The sequence below is a fragment of the Taudactylus pleione genome, unplaced genomic scaffold, assembly GCF_031769625.1.
Source record: "Taudactylus pleione unplaced genomic scaffold, aTauple2 ptg000085l, whole genome shotgun sequence".
Classification (NCBI taxonomy): Eukaryota; Metazoa; Chordata; class Amphibia; order Anura; family Myobatrachidae; genus Taudactylus; species Taudactylus pleione.
The window spans coordinates 11,608,433-11,630,521 of NW_028284487.1; the positions used below are offsets into that span (position 1 = coordinate 11,608,433).

Genomic DNA, 22,089 nt, shown 5'->3' on the forward strand with positions numbered 1-22,089 from the left:
TTTTAGGTACATTTGGCATTTTTGTGTTTGCTGATGCTTTTATGTTTGGCCGGTTAGCTCAGTTGGTTAGAGCGTTGTGCTAATAACGCCAAGGTCATGTGTTCGATCCCCATACGGGCCATGTGCTGTTTCTTGTTGTCCTACAAGAAATGCCAAGAAGAGATTTTATCCAGCGGCAAAGTGCATGAAGTGTGGGATGAATGCATTGGCTACAGTTAGCAGCCCTTGAAACTTGCTAGAGAACATCATAGACACATACAAAACAGAGAATTTTTAAATCGATGTTAGGAATAAACAAAAATGTCATCCTTTGGCTGATGCAGCATTTCTCTATATGGCATACATAGAAACTTTTTCTCAAATATAGCAATATGGCAAATCTAAGAAATGCTATGGCAAATTAATCAATCAGGACATTTATTTGGTGATTGAATCTACTATGGGGGACTAAGTTTTAAGAAGAGAAGAAGAACAGACCTTTACTCTCATTAGTGCACACTGAAGAAGAAAATTCTTAAAACCAGAATATCTTAAAACCATAGCACAAGTGATGGATCACTGCATTCTTATTGCAACTTTTCCTATTTCCAAATGTTTGACAAACATCTCTCCAGTTGAAAACTGATTTGAAACAGCTTCAAAATTAGTTTGGAGTAAAAAAACCACTGAAGATGATGGGATTTATACAAAGTTTAAATATAGATAAGCTATCCTAAAATTCAACTTTAAGGAAATTGAACAAAGTTAGGTCCCACCAAGATTTGAAATCAGATTACTGGATTCAAAGTCCAAAGTGCTCACCATTACACCATGGAACCCATTATTAGAGAGTCTTCCTCTACTCAATATTGCTGATCTTTGAAATACTGAATGTTCTCCTGTTTTAGGTACATTTGGCATTTTTGTGTTTGCTGATGCTTTTATGTTTGGCCGGTTAGCTCAGTTGGTTAGAGCGTGGTGCTAATAACGCCAAGGTCATGTGTTCGATCCCCATACAGGCCATGTGATTTTTATTGTTGTCCTACAAGAAATGCCAAGAAGGGATTTTATCCAGCGGCAAAGTGCATGAAGTGTGGGATGAATGCATTGGCTACAGTTAGCAGCCCTTGAAACTTGCTAGAGAACATCATAGACACATACAAAACAGAGAATTTTTACATCCATGTTAGGAATAAACAAAAATGTCATCCTTTGGCTGATGCAGCATTTCTCTATATGGCATACATAGAAAACTTTTTCTCAAATATAGCAATATGGCAAATCTAAGAAAAGCTAAGGCAAATTAATCAATCAGGACATTTATTTGGTTATTGAATCTACTATGGGGGACAAAGTTTTAAGACGAGAAGAAGAACAGACCTTTACTCTCATTAGTGCACACTGAAGAAGAAAATTCTTAAAACCAGAATATCTTAAAACCATAGCACAAGTGATGGATCACTGCATTCTTATTGCAACTTTTCCTATTTCCAAATGTTTGACAAACATCTCTCCAGTTGAAAACTGATTTGAAACAGTTTCAAAATTAGTTTGGAGTAAAGAAACCACTGAAGATGATGGGATTTATACAAAGTTTAAATATAGATAAGCTATCCTAAAATTCAACTTTAAGCAAATTGAACAAAGTTAGGTCCCACCAAGATTTGAAATCAGATTACTGGATTCAAAGTCCAAAGTGCTCACCATTACACCATGGAACCCATTATTAGAGAGTCTTCCTCTACTCAATATTGCTGATCTTTGAAATACTGAATGTTCTCCTGTTTTAGGTACATTTGGCATTTTTGTGTTTGCTGATGCTTTTATGTTTGGCCGGTTAGCTCAGTTGGTTAGAGTGTGGTGCTAATAACGCCAAGGTCATGTGTTCGATCCCCATACGGGTCATGTGCTTTTTCTTGTTGTCCTACAAGAAATGCCAAGAAGGGATTTTATCCAGCGGCAAAGTGCATGAAGTGTGGGATGAATGCATTGGCTACAGTTAGCAGCCCTTGAAACTTGCTAGAGAACATCATAGACACATACAAAACAGAGAATTTTTAAATCCATGTTAGGAATAAACAAAAATGTCATCCTTTGGCTGATGCAGCATTTCTCTATATGGCATACATAGAAAACTTTTTCTCAAATATAGCAATATGGCAAATCTAAGAAATGCTAAGGCTAATTAATCAATCAGGACATTTAATTGGTGATTGAATCTACTATGGGGGACTAAGTTTTAAGAAGAGAAGAAGAACAGACCTTTACTCTCATTAGTGCACACTGAAGAAGAAAATTCTTAAAACCAGAATATCTTAAAACCATAGCACAAGTGATGGATCACTGCATTCTTATTGCAACTTTTCCTATTTCCAAATGTTTGACAAACATCTCTCCAGTTGAAAACTGATTTGAAACAGCTTCAAAATTAGTTTGGAGTAAAAAAACCACTGAAGATGATGGGATTTATACAAAGTTTAAATATAGATAAGCTATCCTAAAATTCAACTTTAAGCAAATTGAACAAAGTTAGGTCCCACCAAGATTTGAAATCAGATTACTGGATTCAAAGTCCAAAGTGCTCACCATCACACCATGGAACCCATTATTAGAGAGTCTTCCTCTACTCAATATTGCTGATCTTTGAAATACTGAATGTTCTCCTGTTTTAGGTACATTTGGCATTTTTGTGTTTGCTGATACTTTTATGTTTGGCCGGTTAGCTCAGTTGGTTAGAGTGTGGTGCTAATAACGCCAAGGTCATGTGTTCGATCCCCATACGGGCCCTGTGCTTTTTCTTGTTGTCCTACAAGAAATGCCAAGAAGGGATTTTATCCAGCGGCAAAGTGCATGAAGTGTGGGATGAATGCATTGGCTACAGTTAGCAGCCCTTGAAACTTGCTAGAGAACATCATAGACACATACAAAACAGAGAATTTTTACATCCATGTTAGGAATAAACAAAAATGTCATCCTTTGGCTGATGCAGCATTTCTCTATATGGCATACATAGAAAACTTTTTCTCAAATATAGCAATATGGCAAATCTAAGAAATGCTAAGGCTAATTAATCAATCAGGACATTTATTTGGTGATTGAATCTACTATGGGGGACTAAGTTTTAAGAAGAGAAGAAGAACAGACCTTTACTCTCATTAGTGCACACTGAAGAAGAAAATTCTTAAAACCAGAATATCTTAAAACCATAGCACAAGTGATGGATCACTGCATTCTTATTGCAACTTTTCCTATTTCCAAATGTTTGACAAACATCTCTCCAGTTGAAAACTGATTTGAAACAGCTTCAAAATTAGTTTGGAGTAAAAAAACCACTGAAGATGATGGGATTTATACAAAGTTTAAATATAGATAAGCTATCCTAAAATTCAACTTTAAGGAAATTGAACAAAGTTAGGTCCCACCAAGATTTGAAATCAGATTACTGGATTCAAAGTCCAAAGTGCTCACCATTACACCATGGAACCCATTATTAGAGAGTCTTCCTCTACTCAATATTGCTGATCTTTGAAATACTGAATGTTCTCCTGTTTTAGGTACATTTGGCATTTATGAGTTTGCCGATGTTTTTATGTTTGGCCGGTTAGCTCATTTGCTAAGAGCGTTGTGCTAATAACGCCAAGGTCATGTGTTCGATCCCCATACGGGCCATGTGCTTTTTCTTGTTGTCCTACAAGAAATGCCAAGAAGGGATTTTATCCAGCGGCAAAGTGCATGAAGTGTGGGATGAATGCATTGGCTACAGTTAGCAGCCCTTGAAACTTGCTAGAGAACATCATAGACACATACAAAACAGAGAATTTTTACATCCATGTTAGGAATAAACAAAAATGTCATCCTTTGGCTGATGCAGCATTTCTCTATATGGCATACATAGAAAACTTTTTCTCAAATATAGCAATATGGCAAATCTAAGAAATGCTAAGGCTAATTAATCAATCAGGACATTTATTTGGTGATTGAATCTACTATGGGGGACTAAGTTTTAAGAAGAGAAGAAGAACAGACCTTTACTCTCATTAGTGCACACTGAAGAAGAAAATTCTTAAAACCAGAATATCTTAAAACCATAGCACAAGTGATGGATCACTGCATTCTTATTGCAACTTTTCCTATTTCCAAATGTTTGACAAACATCTCTCCAGTTGAAAACTGATTTGAAACAGCTTCAAAATTAGTTTGGAGTAAAAAAACCACTGAAGATGATGGGATTTATACAAAGTTTAAATATAGATAAGCTATCCTAAAATTCAACTTTAAGGAAATTGAACAAAGTTAGGTCCCACCAAGATTTCAAATCAGATTACTGGATTCAAAGTCCAAAGTGCTCACCATTACACCATGGAACCCATTATTAGAGAATCTTCCTCTACTCAATATTGCTGATCTTTGAAATACTGAATGTTCTCCTGTTTTAGGTACATTTGGCATTTTTGTGTTTGCTGATGCTTTTATGTTTGGCCGGTTAGCTCAGTTGGTTAGAGCATGGTGCTAATAACGCCAAGGTCATGTGTTCGATCCCCATACGGGCCGTGTGCTTTTTCTTGTTGTCCTACAAGAAATGCCAAGAAGGGATTTTATCCAGCGGCAAAGTGCATGAAGTGTGGGATGAATGCATTGGCTACAGTTAGCAGCCCTTGAAACTTGCTAGAGAACATCATAGACACATACAAAACAGAGAATTTTTAAATCCATGTTAGGAATAAACAAAAATGTCATCCTTTGGCTGATGCAGCATTTCTCTATATGGCATACATAGAAAACTTTTTCTCAAATATAGCAATATGGCAAATCTAAGAAATGCTAAGGCTAATTAATCAATCAGGACATTTAATTGGTGATTGAATCTACTATGGGGGACTAAGTTTTAAGAAGAGAAGAAGAACAGACCTTTACTCTCATTAGTGCACACTGAAGAAGAAAATTCTTAAAACCAGAATATCTTAAAACCATAGCACAAGTGATGGATCACTGCATTCTTATTGCAACTTTTCCTATTTCCAAATGTTTGACAAACATCTCTCCAGTTGAAAACTGATTTGAAACAGCTTCAAAATTAGTTTGGAGTAAAAAAACCACTGAAGATGATGGGATTTATACAAAGTTTAAATATAGATAAGCTATCCTAAAATTCAACTTTAAGGGAATTGAACAAAGTTAGGTCCCACCAAGATTTGAAATCAGATTACTGGATTCAAAGTCCAAAGTGCTCACCATTACACCATGGAACCCATTATTAGAGAGTCTTCCTCTACTCAATATTGCTGATCTTTGAAATACTGAATGTTCTCCTGTTTTAGGTACATTTGGCATTTTTGTGTTTGCTGATGCTTTTATGTTTGGCCGGTTAGCTCAGTTGATTAGAGCGTGGTGCTAATAATGCCAAGGTCATGTGTTCGATCCCCATACGGGCCATGTGATTTTTATTGTTGTCCTACAAGAAATGCCAAGAAGGGATTTTATCCAGCGGCAAAGTGCATGAAGTGTGGGATGAATGCATTGGCTACAGTTAGCAGCCCTTGAATCTTGCTAGAGAACATCATAGACACATACAAAACAGAGAATTTTTAAATCCATGTTAGGAATAAACAAAAATGTCATCCTTTGGCTGATGCAGCATTTCTCTATATGGCATACATAGAAAACTTATTCTCAAATATAGCAATATGGCAAATCTAAGAAATGCTAAGGCAAATTAATCAATCAGGACATTTATTTGGTGATTGATTCTACTATGGGGGACTAAGTTTTAAGACAAGAAGAAGAACAGACCTTTACTCTCATTAGTGCACACTGAAGAAGAAAATTCTTAAAACCAGAATATCTTAAAACCATAGCACAAGTGATGGATCACTGCATTCTTATTGCAACTTTTCCTATTTCCAAATGTTTGACAAACATCTCTCCAGTTGAAAACTGATTTGAAACAGCTTCAAAATTAGTTTGGAGTAAAAAAACCACTGAAGATGATGGGATTTATACAAAGTTTAAATATAGATAAGCTATCCTAAAATTCAACTTTAAGGAAATTGAACAAAGTTAGGTCCCACCAAGATTTGAAATCAGATTACTGGATTCAAAGTCCAAAGTGCTCACCATTACACCATGGAACCCATTATTAGAGAGTCTTCCTCTACTCAATATTGCTGATCTTTGAAATACTGAATGTTCTCCTGTTTTAGGTACATTTGGCATTTTTGTGTTTGCTGATGCTTTTATGTTTGGCCGGTTAGCTCAGTTGGTTAGAGTGTGGTGCTAATAATGCCAAGGTCATGTGTTCGATCCCCATACGGGCCATGTGCTTTTTCTTGTTGTCCTACAAGAAATGCCAGGAAGGGATTTTATCCAGCGGCAAAGTGCATGAAGTGTGGGATGAATGCATTGGCTACAGTTAGCAGCCCTTTAAACTTGCTAGAGAACATCATAGACACATACAAAACAGAGAATTTTTTAATCCATGTTAGGAATAAACAAAAATGTCATCCTTTGGCTGATGCAGCATTTCTCTATATGGCATACATAGAAAACTTTTTCTCAAATATAGCAATATGGCAAATCTAAGAAATGCTAAGGCTAATTAATCAATCAGGACATTTATTTGGTGATTGAATCTACTATGGGGGACAAAGTTTTAAGAAGAGAAGAAGAACAGACCTTTACTCTCATTAGTGCACACTGAAGAAGAAAATTCTTAAAACCAGAATATCTTAAAACCATAGCACAAGTGATGGATCACTGCATTCTTATTGCAACTTTTCCTATTTCCAAATGTTTGACAAACATCTCTCCAGTTGAAAACTGATTTGAAACAGCTTCAAAATTAGTTTGGAGTAAAAAAACCACTGAAGATGATGGGATTTATACAAAGTTTAAATATAGATAAGCTATCCTAAAATTCAACTTTAAGGAAATTGAACAAAGTTAGGTCCCACCAAGATTTGAAATCCGATTACTGGATTCAAAGTCCAAAGTGCTCACCATTACGCCATGGAACCCATTATTAGTGAGTCTTCCTCTACTCAATATTGCTGATCTTTGAAATACTGAATGTTCTCCTGTTTTAGGTACATTTGTCATTTTTGTGTTTGCTGATGCTTTTATGTTTGGCCGGTTAGCTCAGTTGGTTAGAGCGTGGTGCTAATAACGCCAAGGTCATGTGTTCGATCCCCATACGGGCCATGTGCTTTTTCTTGTTGTCCTACAAGAAATGCCAAGAAGGGATTTTATCCAGCGGCAAAGTGCATGAAGTGTGGGATGAATGCATTGGCTACAGTTAGCAGCCCTTGAAACTTGCAAGAGAACATCATAGACACATACAAAACAGAGAATTTTTAAATCCATGTTAGGAATAAACAAAAATGTCATCCTTTGGCTGATGCAGCATTTCTCTATATGGCATACATAGAAAACTTTTTCTCAAGAATAGCAATATGGCAAATCTAAGAAATGCTAAGGCTAATTAATCAATCAGGACATTTATTTGGTGATTGAATCTACTATGGGGGACTAAGTTTTAAGACGAGAAGAAGAACAGACCTTTACTCTCATTAGTGCACACTGAAGAAGAAAATTCTTAAAACCAGAATATCTTAAAACCATAGCACAAGTGATGGATCACTGCATTCTTATTGCAACTTTTCCTATTTCCAAATGTTTGACAAACATCTCTCCAGTTGAAAACTGATTTGAAACAGTTTCAAAATTAGTTTGGAGTAAAGAAACCACTGAAGATGAAGGGATTTATACAAAGTTTAAATATAGATAAGCTATCCTAAAATTCAACTTTAAGGAAATTGAACAAAGTTAGGTCTCACCAAGATTTCAAATCAGATTACTGGATTCAAAGTCCAAAGTGCTCACCATTACACCATGGAACCCATTATTAGAGAATCTTCCTCTACTCAATATTGCTGATCTTTGAAATACTGAATGTTCTCCTGTTTTAGGTACATTTGGCATTTTTGTGTTTGCTGATGCTTTTATGTTTGGCCGGTTAGCTCAGTTGGTTAGAGCGTGGTGCTAATAACACCAAGGTCATGTGTTCGATCCCCATACGGGCCATGTGATTTTTATTGTTGTCCTACAAGAAATGCCAAGAAGGGATTTTATCCAGCGGCAAAGTGCATGAAGTGTGAGATGAATGCATTGGCTACAGTTAGCAGCCCTTGAAACTTGCAAGAGAACATCATAGACACATACAAAACAGAGAATTTTTAAATCCATGTTAGGAATAAACAAAAATGTCATCCTTTGGCTGATGCAGCATTTCTCTATATGGCATACATAGAAAACTTTTTCTCAAATATAGCAATATGGCAAATCTAAGAAATGCTAAGGCAAATTAATCAATCAGGACATTTATTTGGTGATTGAATCTACTATGGGGGACTAAGTTTTAAGAAGAGAAGAAGAACAGACCTTTACTCTCATTAGTGCACACTGAAGAAGAAAATTCTTAAAACCAGAATATCTTAAAACCATAGCACAAGTGATGGATCACTGCATTCTTATTGCAACTTTTCCTATTTCCAAATGTTTGACAAACATCTCTCCAGTTGAAAACTGATTTGAAACAGCTTCAAAATTAGTTTGGAGTAAAAAAACCACTGAAGATGATGGGATTTATACAAAGTTTAAATATAGATAAGCTATCCTAAAATTCAACTTTAAGCAAATTGAACAAAGTTAGGTCCCACCAAGATTTGAAATCAGATTACTGGATTCAAAGTCCAAAGTGCTCACCATCACACCATGGAACCCATTATTAGAGAGTCTTCCTCTACTCAATATTGCTGATCTTTGAAATACTGAATGTTCTCCTGTTTTAGGTACATTTGGCATTTTTGTGTTTGCTGATACTTTTATGTTTGGCCGGTTAGCTCAGTTGGTTAGAGTGTGGTGCTAATAACGCCAAGGTCATGTGTTCGATCCCCATATGGGCCATGTGCTTTTTCTTGTTGTCCTACAAGAAATGCCAAGAAGGGATTTTATCCAGCGGCAAAGTGCATGAAGTGTGGGATGAATGCATTGGCTACAGTTAGCAGCCCTTGAAACTTGCTAGAGAACATCATAGACACATACAAAACAGAGAATTTTTAAATCGATGTTAGGAATAAACAAAAATGTCATCCTTTGGCTGATGCAGCATTTCTCTATATGGCATACATAGAAAACTTTTTCTCAAATATAGCAATATGGCAAATCTAAGAAATGCTATGGCAAATTAATCAATCAGGACATTTATTTGGTGATTGAATCTACTATGGGGGACTAAGTTTTAAGAAGAGAAGAAGAACAGACCTTTACTCTCATTAGTGCACACTGAAGAAGAAAATTCTTAAAACCAGAATATCTTAAAACCATAGCACAAGTGATGGATCACTGCATTCTTATTGCAACTTTTCCTATTTCCAAATGTTTGACAAACATCTCTCCAGTTGAAAACTGATTTGAAACAGCTTCAAAATTAGTTTGGAGTAAAAAAACCACTGAAGATGATGGGATTTATACAAAGTTTAAATATAGATAAGCTATCCTAAAATTCAACTTTAAGGAAATTGAACAAAGTTAGGTCCCACCAAGATTTGAAATCAGATTACTGGATTCAAAGTCCAAAGTGCTCACCATTACACCATGGAACCCATTATTAGAGAGTCTTCCTCTACTCAATATTGCTGATCTTTGAAATACTGAATGTTCTCCTGTTTTAGGTACATTTGGCATTTATGAGTTTGCTGATGTTTTTATGTTTGGCCGGTTAGCTCATTTGCTAAGAGCGTTGTGCTAATAACGCCAAGGTCATGTGTTCGATCCCCATACGGGCCATGTGCTTTTTCTTGTTGTCCTACAAGAAATGCCAAGAAGGGATTTTATCCAGCGGCAAAGTGCATGAAGTGTGGGATGAATGCATTGGCTACAGTTAGCAGCCCTTGAAACTTGCTAGAGAACATCATAGACACATACAAAACAGAGAATTTTTACATCCATGTTAGGAATAAACAAAAATGTCATCCTTTGGCTGATGCAGCATTTCTCTATATGGCATACATAGAAAACTTTTTCTCAAATATAGCAATATGGCAAATCTAAGAAATGCTAAGGCTAATTAATCAATCAGGACATTTATTTGGTGATTGAATCTACTATGGGGGACTAAGTTTTAAGAAGAGAAGAAGAACAGACCTTTACTCTCATTAGTGCACACTGAAGAAGAAAATTCTTAAAACCAGAATATCTTAAAACCATAGCACAAGTGATGGATCACTGCATTCTTATTGCAACTTTTCCTATTTCCAAATGTTTGACAAACATCTCTCCAGTTGAAAACTGATTTGAAACAGCTTCAAAATTAGTTTGGAGTAAAAAAACCACTGAAGATGATGGGATTTATACAAAGTTTAAATATAGATAAGCTATCCTAAAATTCAACTTTAAGGAAATTGAACAAAGTTAGGTCCCACCAAGATTTGAAATCAGATTACTGGATTCAAAGTCCAAAGTGCTCACCATTACACCATGGAACCCATTATTAGAGAGTCTTCCTCTACTCAATATTGCTGATCTTTGAAATACTGAATGTTCTCCTGTTTTAGGTACATTTGGCATTTATGAGTTTGCTGATGTTTTTATGTTTGGCCGGTTAGCTCATTTGCTAAGAGCGTTGTGCTAATAACGCCAAGGTCATGTGTTCGATCCCCATACGGGCCATGTGCTTTTTCTTGTTGTCCTACAAGAAATGCCAAGAAGGGATTTTATCCAGCGGCAAAGTGCATGAAGTGTGGGATGAATGCATTGGCTACAGTTAGCAGCCCTTGAAACTTGCTAGAGAACATCATAGACACATACAAAACAGAGAATTTTTACATCCATGTTAGGAATAAACAAAAATGTCATCCTTTGGCTGATGCAGCATTTCTCTATATGGCATACATAGAAAACTTTTTCTCAAATATAGCAATATGGCAAATCTAAGAAATGCTAAGGCTAATTAATCAATCAGGACATTTATTTGGTGATTGAATCTACTATGGGGGACTAAGTTTTAAGAAGAGAAGAAGAACAGACCTTTACTCTCATTAGTGCACACTGAAGAAGAAAATTCTTAAAACCAGAATATCTTAAAACCATAGCACAAGTGATGGATCACTGCATTCTTATTGCAACTTTTCCTATTTCCAAATGTTTGACAAACATCTCTCCAGTTGAAAACTGATTTGAAACAGCTTCAAAATTAGTTTGGAGTAAAAAAACCACTGAAGATGATGGGATTTATACAAAGTTTAAATATAGATAAGCTATCCTAAAATTCAACTTTAAGCAAATTGAACAAAGTTAGGTCCCACCAAGATTTCAAATCAGATTACTGGATTCAAAGTCCAAAGTGCTCACCATTACACCATGGAACCCATTATTAGAGAATCAACCTCTACTCAATATTGCTGATCTTTGAAATACTGAATGTTCTCCTGTTTTAGGTACATTTGGCATTTTTGTGTTTGCTGATGCTTTTATGTTTGGCCGGTTAGCTCAGTTGGTTAGAGCGTGGTGCTAATAACGCCAAGGTCATGTGTTCGATCCCCATACGGGCCGTGTGCTTTTTCTTGTTGTCCTACAAGAAATGCCAAGAAGGGATTTTATCCAGCGGCAAAGTGCATGAAGTGTGGGATGAATGCATTGGCTACAGTTAGCAGCCCTTGAAACTTGCTAGAGAACATCATAGACACATACAAAACAGAGAATTTTTAAATCCATGTTAGGAATAAACAAAAATGTCATCCTTTGGCTGATGCAGCATTTCTCTATATGGCATACATAGAAAACTTTTTCTCAAATATAGCAATATGGCAAATCTAAGAAATGCTAAGGCTAATTAATCAATCAGGACATTTAATTGGTGATTGAATCTACTATGGGGGACTAAGTTTTAAGAAGAGAAGAAGAACAGACCTTTACTCTCATTAGTGCACACTGAAGAAGAAAATTCTTAAAACCAGAATATCTTAAAACCATAGCACAAGTGATGGATCACTGCATTCTTATTGCAACTTTTCCTATTTCCAAATGTTTGACAAACATCTCTCCAGTTGAAAACTGATTTGAAACAGCTTCAAAATTAGTTTGGAGTAAAAAAACCACTGAAGATGATGGGATTTATACAAAGTTTAAATATAGATAAACTATCCTAAAATTCAACTTTAAGGGAATTGAACAAAGTTAGGTCCCACCAAGATTTGAAATCAGATTACTGGATTCAAAGTCCAAAGTGCTCACCATTACACCATGGAACCCATTATTAGAGAGTCTTCCTCTACTCAATATTGCTGATCTTTGAAATACTGAATGTTCTCCTGTTTTAGGTACATTTGGCATTTTTGTGTTTGCTGATGCTTTTATGTTTGGCCGGTTAGCTCAGTTGATTAGAGCGTGGTGCTAATAATGCCAAGGTCATGTGTTCGATCCCCATACGGGCCATGTGATTTTTATTGTTGTCCTACAAGAAATGCCAAGAAGGGATTTTATCCAGCGGCAAAGTGCATGAAGTGTGGGATGAATGCATTGGCTACAGTTAGCAGCCCTTGAATCTTGCTAGAGAACATCATAGACACATACAAAACAGAGAATTTTTAAATCCATGTTAGGAATAAACAAAAATGTCATCCTTTGGCTGATGCAGCATTTCTCTATATGGCATACATAGAAAACTTATTCTCAAATATAGCAATATGGCAAATCTAAGAAATGCTAAGGCAAATTAATCAATCAGGACATTTATTTGGTGATTGATTCTACTATGGGGGACTAAGTTTTAAGACAAGAAGAAGAACAGACCTTTACTCTCATTAGTGCACACTGAAGAAGAAAATTCTTAAAACCAGAATATCTTAAAACCATAGCACAAGTGATGGATCACTGCATTCTTATTGCAACTTTTCCTATTTCCAAATGTTTGACAAACATCTCTCCAGTTGAAAACTGATTTGAAACAGCTTCAAAATTAGTTTGGAGTAAAAAAACCACTGAAGATGATGGGATTTATACAAAGTTTAAATATAGATAAGCTATCCTAAAATTCAACTTTAAGGAAATTGAACAAAGTTAGGTCCCACCAAGATTTGAAATCAGATTACTGGATTCAAAGTCCAAAGTGCTCACCATTACACCATGGAACCCATTATTAGAGAGTCTTCCTCTACTCAATATTGCTGATCTTTGAAATACTGAATGTTCTCCTGTTTTAGGTACATTTGGCATTTTTGTGTTTGCTGATGCTTTTATGTTTGGCCGGTTAGCTCAGTTGGTTAGAGTGTGGTGCTAATAATGCCAAGGTCATGTGTTCGATCCCCATACGGGCCATGTGCTTTTTCTTGTTGTCCTACAAGAAATGCCAGGAAGGGATTTTATCCAGCGGCAAAGTGCATGAAGTGTGGTATGAATGCATTGGCTACAGTTAGCAGCCCTTTAAACTTGCTAGAGAACATCATAGACACATACAAAACAGAGAATTTTTTAATCCATGTTAGGAATAAACAAAAATGTCATCCTTTGGCTGATGCAGCATTTCTCTATATGGCATACATAGAAAACTTTTTCTCAAATATAGCAATATGGCAAATCTAAGAAATGCTAAGGCTAATTAATCAATCAGGACATTTATTTGGTGATTGAATCTACTATGGGGGACAAAGTTTTAAGAAGAGAAGAAGAACAGACCTTTACTCTCATTAGTGCACACTGAAGAAGAAAATTCTTAAAACCAGAATATCTTAAAACCATAGCACAAGTGATGGATCACTGCATTCTTATTGCAACTTTTCCTATTTCCAAATGTTTGACAAACATCTCTCCAGTTGAAAACTGATTTGAAACAGCTTCAAAATTAGTTTGGAGTAAAAAAACCACTGAAGATGATGGGATTTATACAAAGTTTAAATATAGATAAGCTATCCTAAAATTCAACTTTAAGGAAATTGAACAAAGTTAGGTCCCACCAAGATTTGAAATCCGATTACTGGATTCAAAGTCCAAAGTGCTCACCATTACGCCATGGAACCCATTATTAGAGAGTCTTCCTCTACTCAATATTGCTGATCTTTGAAATACTGAATGTTCTCCTGTTTTAGGTACATTTGTCATTTTTGTGTTTGCTGATGCTTTTATGTTTGGCCGGTTAGCTCAGTTGGTTAGAGCGTGGTGCTAATAACGCCAAGGTCATGTGTTCGATCCCCATACGGGCCATGTGCTTTTTCTTGTTGTCCTACAAGAAATGCCAAGAAGGGATTTTATCCAGCGGCAAAGTGCATGAAGTGTGGGATGAATGCATTGGCTACAGTTAGCAGCCCTTGAAACTTGCAAGAGAACATCATAGACACATACAAAACAGAGAATTTTTAAATCCATGTTAGGAATAAACAAAAATGTCATCCTTTGGCTGATGCAGCATTTCTCTATATGGCATACATAGAAAACTTTTTCTCAAGAATAGCAATATGGCAAATCTAAGAAATGCTAAGGCTAATTAATCAATCAGGACATTTATTTGGTGATTGAATCTACTATGGGGGACTAAGTTTTAAGACGAGAAGAAGAACAGACCTTTACTCTCATTAGTGCACACTGAAGAAGAAAATTCTTAAAACCAGAATATCTTAAAACCATAGCACAAGTGATGGATCACTGCATTCTTATTGCAACTTTTCCTATTTCCAAATGTTTGACAAACATCTCTCCAGTTGAAAACTGATTTGAAACAGTTTCAAAATTAGTTTGGAGTAAAGAAACCACTGAAGATGAAGGGATTTATACAAAGTTTAAATATAGATAAGCTATCCTAAAATTCAACTTTAAGGAAATTGAACAAAGTTAGGTCCCACCAAGATTTCAAATCAGATTACTGGATTCAAAGTCCAAAGTGCTCACCATTACACCATGGAACCCATTATTAGAGAATCTTCCTCTACTCAATATTGCTGATCTTTGAAATACTGAATGTTCTCCTGTTTTAGGTACATTTGGCATTTTTGTGTTTGCTGATGCTTTTATGTTTGGCCGGTTAGCTCAGTTGGTTAGAGCGTGGTGCTAATAACACCAAGGTCATGTGTTCGATCCCCATACGGGCCATGTGATTTTTCTTGTTGTCCTACAAGAAATGCCAAGAAGGGATTTTATCCAGCGGCAAAGTGCATGAAGTGTGAGATGAATGCATTGGCTACAGTTAGCAGCCCTTGAAACTTGCAAGAGAACATCATAGACACATACAAAACAGAGAATTTTTAAATCCATGTTAGGAATAAACAAAAATGTCATCCTTTGGCTGATGCAGCATTTCTCTATATGGCATACATAGAAAACTTTTTCTCAAATATAGCAATATGGCAAATCTAAGAAATGCTAAGGCAAATTAATCAATCAGGACATTTATTTGGTGATTGAATCTACTATGGGGGACTAAGTTTTAAGAAGAGAAGAAGAACAGACCTTTACTCTCATTAGTGCACACTGAAGAAGAAAATTCTTAAAACCAGAATATCTTAAAACCATAGCACAAGTGATGGATCACTGCATTCTTATTGCAACTTTTCCTATTTCCAAATGTTTGACAAACATCTCTCCAGTTGAAAACTGATTTGAAACAGCTTCAAAATTAGTTTGGAGTAAAAAAACCACTGAAGATGATGGGATTTATACAAAGTTTAAATATAGATAAGCTATCCTAAAATTCAACTTTAAGGAAATTGAACAAAGTTAGGTCCCACCAAGATTTGACATCAGATTACTGGATTCAAAGTCCAAAGTGCTCACCATTACACCATGGAACCCATTATTAGAGAATCTTCCTCTACTCAATATTGCTGATCTTTGAAATACTGAATGTTCTCCTGTTTTAGGTACATTTGGCATTTTTGTGTTTGCTGAAGCTTTTATGTTTGGCCGGTTAGCTCAGTTGGTTAGAGCGTGGTGCTAATAACACCAAGGTCATGTGTTCGATCCCCATACGGGCCATGTGCTTTTTCTTGTTGTCCTACAAGAAATGCCAAGAAGGGATTTTATCCAGCGGCAAAGTGCATGAAGTGTGGGATGAATGCATTGGCTACAGTTAGCAGCCCTTGAAACTTGCAAGAGAACATCATAGACACATACAAAACAGAGAATTTTTAAATCCATGTTAGGAATAAACAAAAATGTCATCCTTTGGCTGATGCAGCATTTCTCTATATGGCATACATAGAAAACTTTTTCTCAAGAATAGCAATATGGCAAATCTAAGAAATGCTAAGGCTAATTAATCAATCAGGACATTTATTTGGTGATTGAATCTACTATGGGGGACTAAATTTTAAGACGAGAAGAAGAACAGACCTTTACTCTCATTAGTGCACACTGAAGAAGAAAATTCTTAAAACCAGAATATCTTAAAACCATAGCACAAGTGATGGATCACTGCATTCTTATTGCAACTTTTCCTATTTCCAAATGTTTGACAAACATCTCTCCAGTTGAAAACTGATTTGAAACAGTTTCAAAATTAGTTTGGAGTAAAGAAACCACTGAAGATGAAGGGATTTATACAAAGTTTAAATATAGATAAGCTATCCTAAAATTCAACTTTAAGGAAATTGAACAAAGTTAGGTCCCACCAAGATTTCAAATCAGATTACTGGATTCAAAGTCCAAAGTGCTCACCATTACACCATGGAACCCATTATTAGAGAATCTTCCTCTACTCAATATTGCTGATCTTTGAAATACTGAATGTTCTCCTGTTTTAGGTACATTTGGCATTTTTGTGTTTGCTGATGCTTTTATGTTTGGCCGGTTAGCTCAGTTGGTTAGAGCGTGGTGCTAATAACACCAAGGTCATGTGTTCGATCCCCATACGGGCCATGTGATTTTTATTGTTGTCCTACAAGAAATGCCAAGAAGGGATTTTATCCAGCGGCAAAGTGCATGAAGTGTGAGATGAATGCATTGGCTACAGTTAGCAGCCCTTGAAACTTGCAAGAGAACATCATAGACACATACAAAACAGAGAATTTTTAAATCCATGTTAGGAATAAACAAAAATGTCATCCTTTGGCTGATGCAGCATTTCTCTATATGGCATACATAGAAAACTTTTTCTCAAATATAGCAATATGGCAAATCTAAGAAATGCTAAGGCAAATTAATCAATCAGGACATTTATTTGGTGATTGAATCTACTATGGGGGACTAAGTTTTAAGAAGAGAAGAAGAACAGACCTTTACTCTCATTAGTGCACACTGAAGAAGAAAATTCTTAAAACCAGAATATCTTAAAACCATAGCACAAGTGATGGATCACTGCATTCTTATTGCAACTTTTCCTATTTCCAAATGTTTGACAAACATCTCTCCAGTTGAAAACTGATTTGAAACAGCTTCAAAATTAGTTTGGAGTAAAAAAACCACTGAAGATGATGGGATTTATACAAAGTTTAAATATAGATAAGCTATCCTAAAATTCAACTTTAAGGAAATTGAACAAAGTTAGGTCCCACCAAGATTTGACATCAGATTACTGGATTCAAAGTCCAAAGTGCTCACCATTACACCATGGAACCCATTATTAGAGAATCTTCCTCTACTCAATATTGCTGATCTTTGAAATACTGAATGTTCTCCTGTTTTAGGTACATTTGGCATTTTTGTGTTTGCTGATGCTTTTATGTTTGGCCGGTTAGCTCAGTTGGTTAGAGCGTGGTGCTAATAACACCAAGGTCATGTGTTCGATCCCCATACGGGCCATGTGATTTTTATTTTTGTCCTACAAGAAATGCCAAGAAGGGATTTTATCCAGCGGCAAAGTGCATGAAGTGTGGGATGAATGCATTGGCTACAGTTAGCAGCCCTTGAAACTTGCAAGAGAACATCATAGACACATACAAAACAGAGAATTTTTAAATCCGTTAGGAATAAACAAAAATGTCATCCTTTGGCTGATGCAGCATTTCTCTAAATGGCATACATAGAAAACTTTTTCTCAAATATAGCAATATGGCAAATCTAAGAAATGCTAAGGCAAATTAATCAATCAGGACATTTATTTGGTGATTGAATCTACTATGGGGGACTAAGTTTTAAGACTAGAAGAAGAACAGACCTTCACTCTCATTAGTGCACACTGAAGAAGAAAATTCTTAAAACCAGAATATCTTAAAACCATAGCACAAGTGATGGATCACTGCATTCTTATTGCAACTTTTCCTATTTCCAAATGTTTGACAAACATCTCTCCAGTTGAAAACTGATTTGAAACAGTTTCAAAATTAGTTTGGAGTGAAGAAACCACTGAAGATGATGGGATTTATACAAAGTTTAAATATAGATAAGCTATCCTAAAATTCAACTTTAAGGAAATTGAACAAAGTTAGGTCCCACCAAGATTTGAAATCAGATTACTGGATTCAAAGTCCAAAGTGCTCACCATTACACCATGGAACCCATTATTAGAGAGTCTTCCTCGACTCAATATTGCTGATCTTTGAAATACTGAATGTTCTCCTGTTTTAGGTACATTTGGCATTTTTGTGTTTGCTGATGCTTTTATGTTTGGCTGGTTAGCTCAGTTGGTTAGAGCGTGGTGCTAATAACACCAAGGTCATGTGTTCGATCCCCATACGGGCCATGTGCTTTTTCTTGTTGTCCTACAAGAAATGCCAAGAAGGGATTTTATCCAGCGGCAAAGTGCATGAAGTGTGGGATGAATGCATTGGCTACAGTTAGCAGCCCTTGAAACTTGCAAGAGAACATCATAGACACATACAAAACAGAGAATTGTTAAATCCATGTTAGGAATAAACAAAAATGTCATCCTTTGGCTGATGCAGCATTTCTCTATATGGCATACATAGAAAACTTTTTCTCAAATATAGCAATATGGCAAATCTAAGAAATGCTAAGGCAAATTAATCAATCAGGACATTTATTTGGTGATTGAATCTACTATGGGGGACTAAGTTTTAAGACGAGAAGAAGAACAGACCTTTACTCTCATTAGTGCACACTGAAGAAGAAAATTCTTAAAACCAGAATATCTTAAAACCATAGCACAAGTGATGGATCACTGCATTCTTATTGCAACTTTTCCTAATTCCAAATGTTTGACAAACATCTCTCCAGTTGAAAACTGATTTGAAACAGCTTCAAAATTAGTTTGGAGTAAAAAAACCACTGAAGATGATGGGATTTATACAAAGTTTAAATATAGATAAGCTATCCTAAAATTCAACTTTAAGGAAATTGAACAAAGTTAGGTCTCACCAAGATTTGAAATCAGAATACTGGATTCAAAGTCCAAAGTGCTCACCATTACACCATGGAACCCATTATTAGAGAGTCTTCCTCTACTCAATATTGCTGATCTTTGAAATACTGAATGTTCTCCTGTTTTAGGTACATTTGTCATTTTTGTGTTTGCTGATGCTTTTATGTTTGGCCGGTTAGCTCAGTTGGTTAGAGCGTGGTGCTAATAACGCCAAGGTCATGTGTTCGATCCCCATACGGGCCATGTGCTTTTTCTTGTTGTCCTACAAGAAATGCCAAGAAGGGATTTTATCCAGCGGCAAAGTGCATGAAGTGTGGGATGAATGCATTGGCTACAGTTAGCAGCCCTTGAAACTTGCAAGAGAACATCATAGACACATACAAAACAGAGAATTTTTAAATCCATGTTAGGAATAAACAAAAATGTCATCCTTTGGCTGATGCAGCATTTCTCTATATGGCATACATAGAAAACTTTTTCTCAAATATAGCAATATGGCAAATCTAAGAAATGCTAAGGCAAATTAATCAATCAGGACATTTATTTGGTGATTGAATCTACTATGGGGGACTAAGTTTTAAGACGAGAAGAAGAACAGACCTTTACTCTCATTAGTGCACACTGAAGAAGAAAATTCTTAAAACCAGAATATCTTAAAACCATAGCACAAGTGATGGATCACTGCATTCTTATTGCAACTTTTCCTAATTCCAAATGTTTGACAAACATCTCTCCAGTTGAAAACTGATTTGAAACAGCTTCAAAATTAGTTTGGAGTAAAAAAACCACTGAAGATGATGGGATTTATACAAAGTTTAAATATAGATAAGCTATCCTAAAATTCAACTTTAAGGAAATTGAACAAAGTTAGGTCTCACCAAGATTTGAAATCAGAATACTGGATTCAAAGTCCAAAGTGCTCACCATAACACCATGGAACCCATTATTAGAGAGTCTTCCTCTACTCAATATTGCTGATCTTTGAAATACTGAATGTTCTCCTGTTTTAGGTACATTTGTCATTTTTGTGTTTGCTGATGCTTTTATGTTTGGCCGGTTAGCTCAGTTGGTTAGAGCGTGGTGCTAATAACGCCAAGGTCATGTGTTCGATCCCCATACGGGCCATGTGCTTTTTCTTGTTGTCCTACAAGAAATGCCAAGAAGGGATTTTATCCAGCGGCAAAGTGCATGAAGTGTGGGATGAATGCATTGGCTACAGTTAGCAGCCCTTGAAACTTGCAAGAGAACATCATAGACACATACAAAACAGAGAATTTTTAAATCCATGTTAGGAATAAACAAAAATGTCATCCTTTGGCTGATGCAGCATTTCTCTATATGGCATACATAGAAAACTTTTTCTCAAGAATAGCAATATGGCAAATCTAAGAAATGCTAAGGCTAATTAATCAATCAGGACATTTATTTGGTGATTGAATCTACTATGGGGGACTAAGTTTTAAGACGAGAAGAAGAACAGACCTTTACTCTCATTAGTGCACACTGAAGAAGAAAATTCTTAAAACCAGAATATCTTAAAACCATAGCACAAGTGATGGATCACTGCATTCTTATTGCAACTTTTCCTATTTCCAAATGTTTGACAAACATCTCTCCAGTTGAAAACTGATTTGAAACAGTTTCAAAATTAGTTTGGAGTAAAGAAACCACTGAAGATGAAGGGATTTATACAAAGTTTAAATATAGATAAGCTATCCTAAAATTCAACTTTAAGGAAATTGAACAAAGTTAGGTCCCACCAAGATTTCAAATCAGATTACTGGATTCAAAGTCCAAAGTGCTCACCATTACACCATGGAACCCATTATTAGAGAATCTTCCTCTACTCAATATTGCTGATCTTTGAAATACTGAATGTTCTCCTGTTTTAGGTACATTTGGCATTTTTGTGTTTGCTGATGCTTTTATGTTTGGCCGGTTAGCTCAGTTGGTTAGAGCGTGGTGCTAATAACACCAAGGTCATGTGTTCGATCCCCATACGGGCCATGTGATTTTTCTTGTTGTCCTACAAGAAATGCCAAGAAGGGATTTTATCCAGCGGCAAAGTGCATGAAGTGTGAGATGAATGCATTGGCTACAGTTAGCAGCCCTTGAAACTTGCAAGAGAACATCATAGACACATACAAAACAGAGAATTTTTAAATCCATGTTAGGAATAAACAAAAATGTCATCCTTTGGCTGATGCAGCATTTCTCTATATGGCATACATAGAAAACTTTTTCTCAAATATAGCAATATGGCAAATCTAAGAAATGCTAAGGCAAATTAATCAATCAGGACATTTATTTGGTGATTGAATCTACTATGGGGGACTAAGTTTTAAGAAGAGAAGAAGAACAGACCTTTACTCTCATTAGTGCACACTGAAGAAGAAAATTCTTAAAACCAGAATATCTTAAAACCATAGCACAAGTGATGGATCACTGCATTCTTATTGCAACTTTTCCTATTTCCAAATGTTTGACAAACATCTCTCCAGTTGAAAACTGATTTGAAACAGCTTCAAAATTAGTTTGGAGTAAAAAAACCACTGAAGATGATGGGATTTATACAAAGTTTAAATATAGATAAGCTATCCTAAAATTCAACTTTAAGGAAATTGAACAAAGTTAGGTCCCACCAAGATTTGACATCAGATTACTGGATTCAAAGTCCAAAGTGCTCACCATTACACCATGGAACCCATTATTAGAGAATCTTCCTCTACTCAATATTGCTGATCTTTGAAATACTGAATGTTCTCCTGTTTTAGGTACATTTGGCATTTTTGTGTTTGCTGAAGCTTTTA

General features: G+C 35.9%; 7 non-coding genes across 7 annotated transcripts; all 7 read left to right on the forward strand.

Moving 5' to 3' along the window:
- Positions 1-928: 928 nt before the first annotated feature.
- Positions 929-1,002, forward strand: TRNAI-AAU (transfer RNA isoleucine (anticodon AAU)). The gene has a single exon. It is a non-coding gene; the product is annotated as a tRNA-Ile (tRNA).
- Positions 1,003-4,456: 3,454 nt separating this feature from the next.
- TRNAI-AAU (transfer RNA isoleucine (anticodon AAU)) lies at positions 4,457-4,530 on the forward strand. The gene has a single exon. It is a non-coding gene; the product is annotated as a tRNA-Ile (tRNA).
- Positions 4,531-7,102: 2,572 nt separating this feature from the next.
- On the forward strand, positions 7,103-7,176 carry TRNAI-AAU (transfer RNA isoleucine (anticodon AAU)). Its single transcript has one exon. It is a non-coding gene; the product is annotated as a tRNA-Ile (tRNA).
- Positions 7,177-11,512: 4,336 nt separating this feature from the next.
- Positions 11,513-11,586, forward strand: TRNAI-AAU (transfer RNA isoleucine (anticodon AAU)). Its single transcript has one exon. It is a non-coding gene; the product is annotated as a tRNA-Ile (tRNA).
- A 2,572-nt stretch (positions 11,587-14,158) lies between these two features.
- Positions 14,159-14,232, forward strand: TRNAI-AAU (transfer RNA isoleucine (anticodon AAU)). Its single transcript has one exon. It is a non-coding gene; the product is annotated as a tRNA-Ile (tRNA).
- A 5,216-nt stretch (positions 14,233-19,448) lies between these two features.
- Positions 19,449-19,522, forward strand: TRNAI-AAU (transfer RNA isoleucine (anticodon AAU)). The gene has a single exon. It is a non-coding gene; the product is annotated as a tRNA-Ile (tRNA).
- An 808-nt stretch (positions 19,523-20,330) lies between these two features.
- TRNAI-AAU (transfer RNA isoleucine (anticodon AAU)) lies at positions 20,331-20,404 on the forward strand. Its single transcript has one exon. It is a non-coding gene; the product is annotated as a tRNA-Ile (tRNA).
- Positions 20,405-22,089: the final 1,685 nt, after the last annotated feature.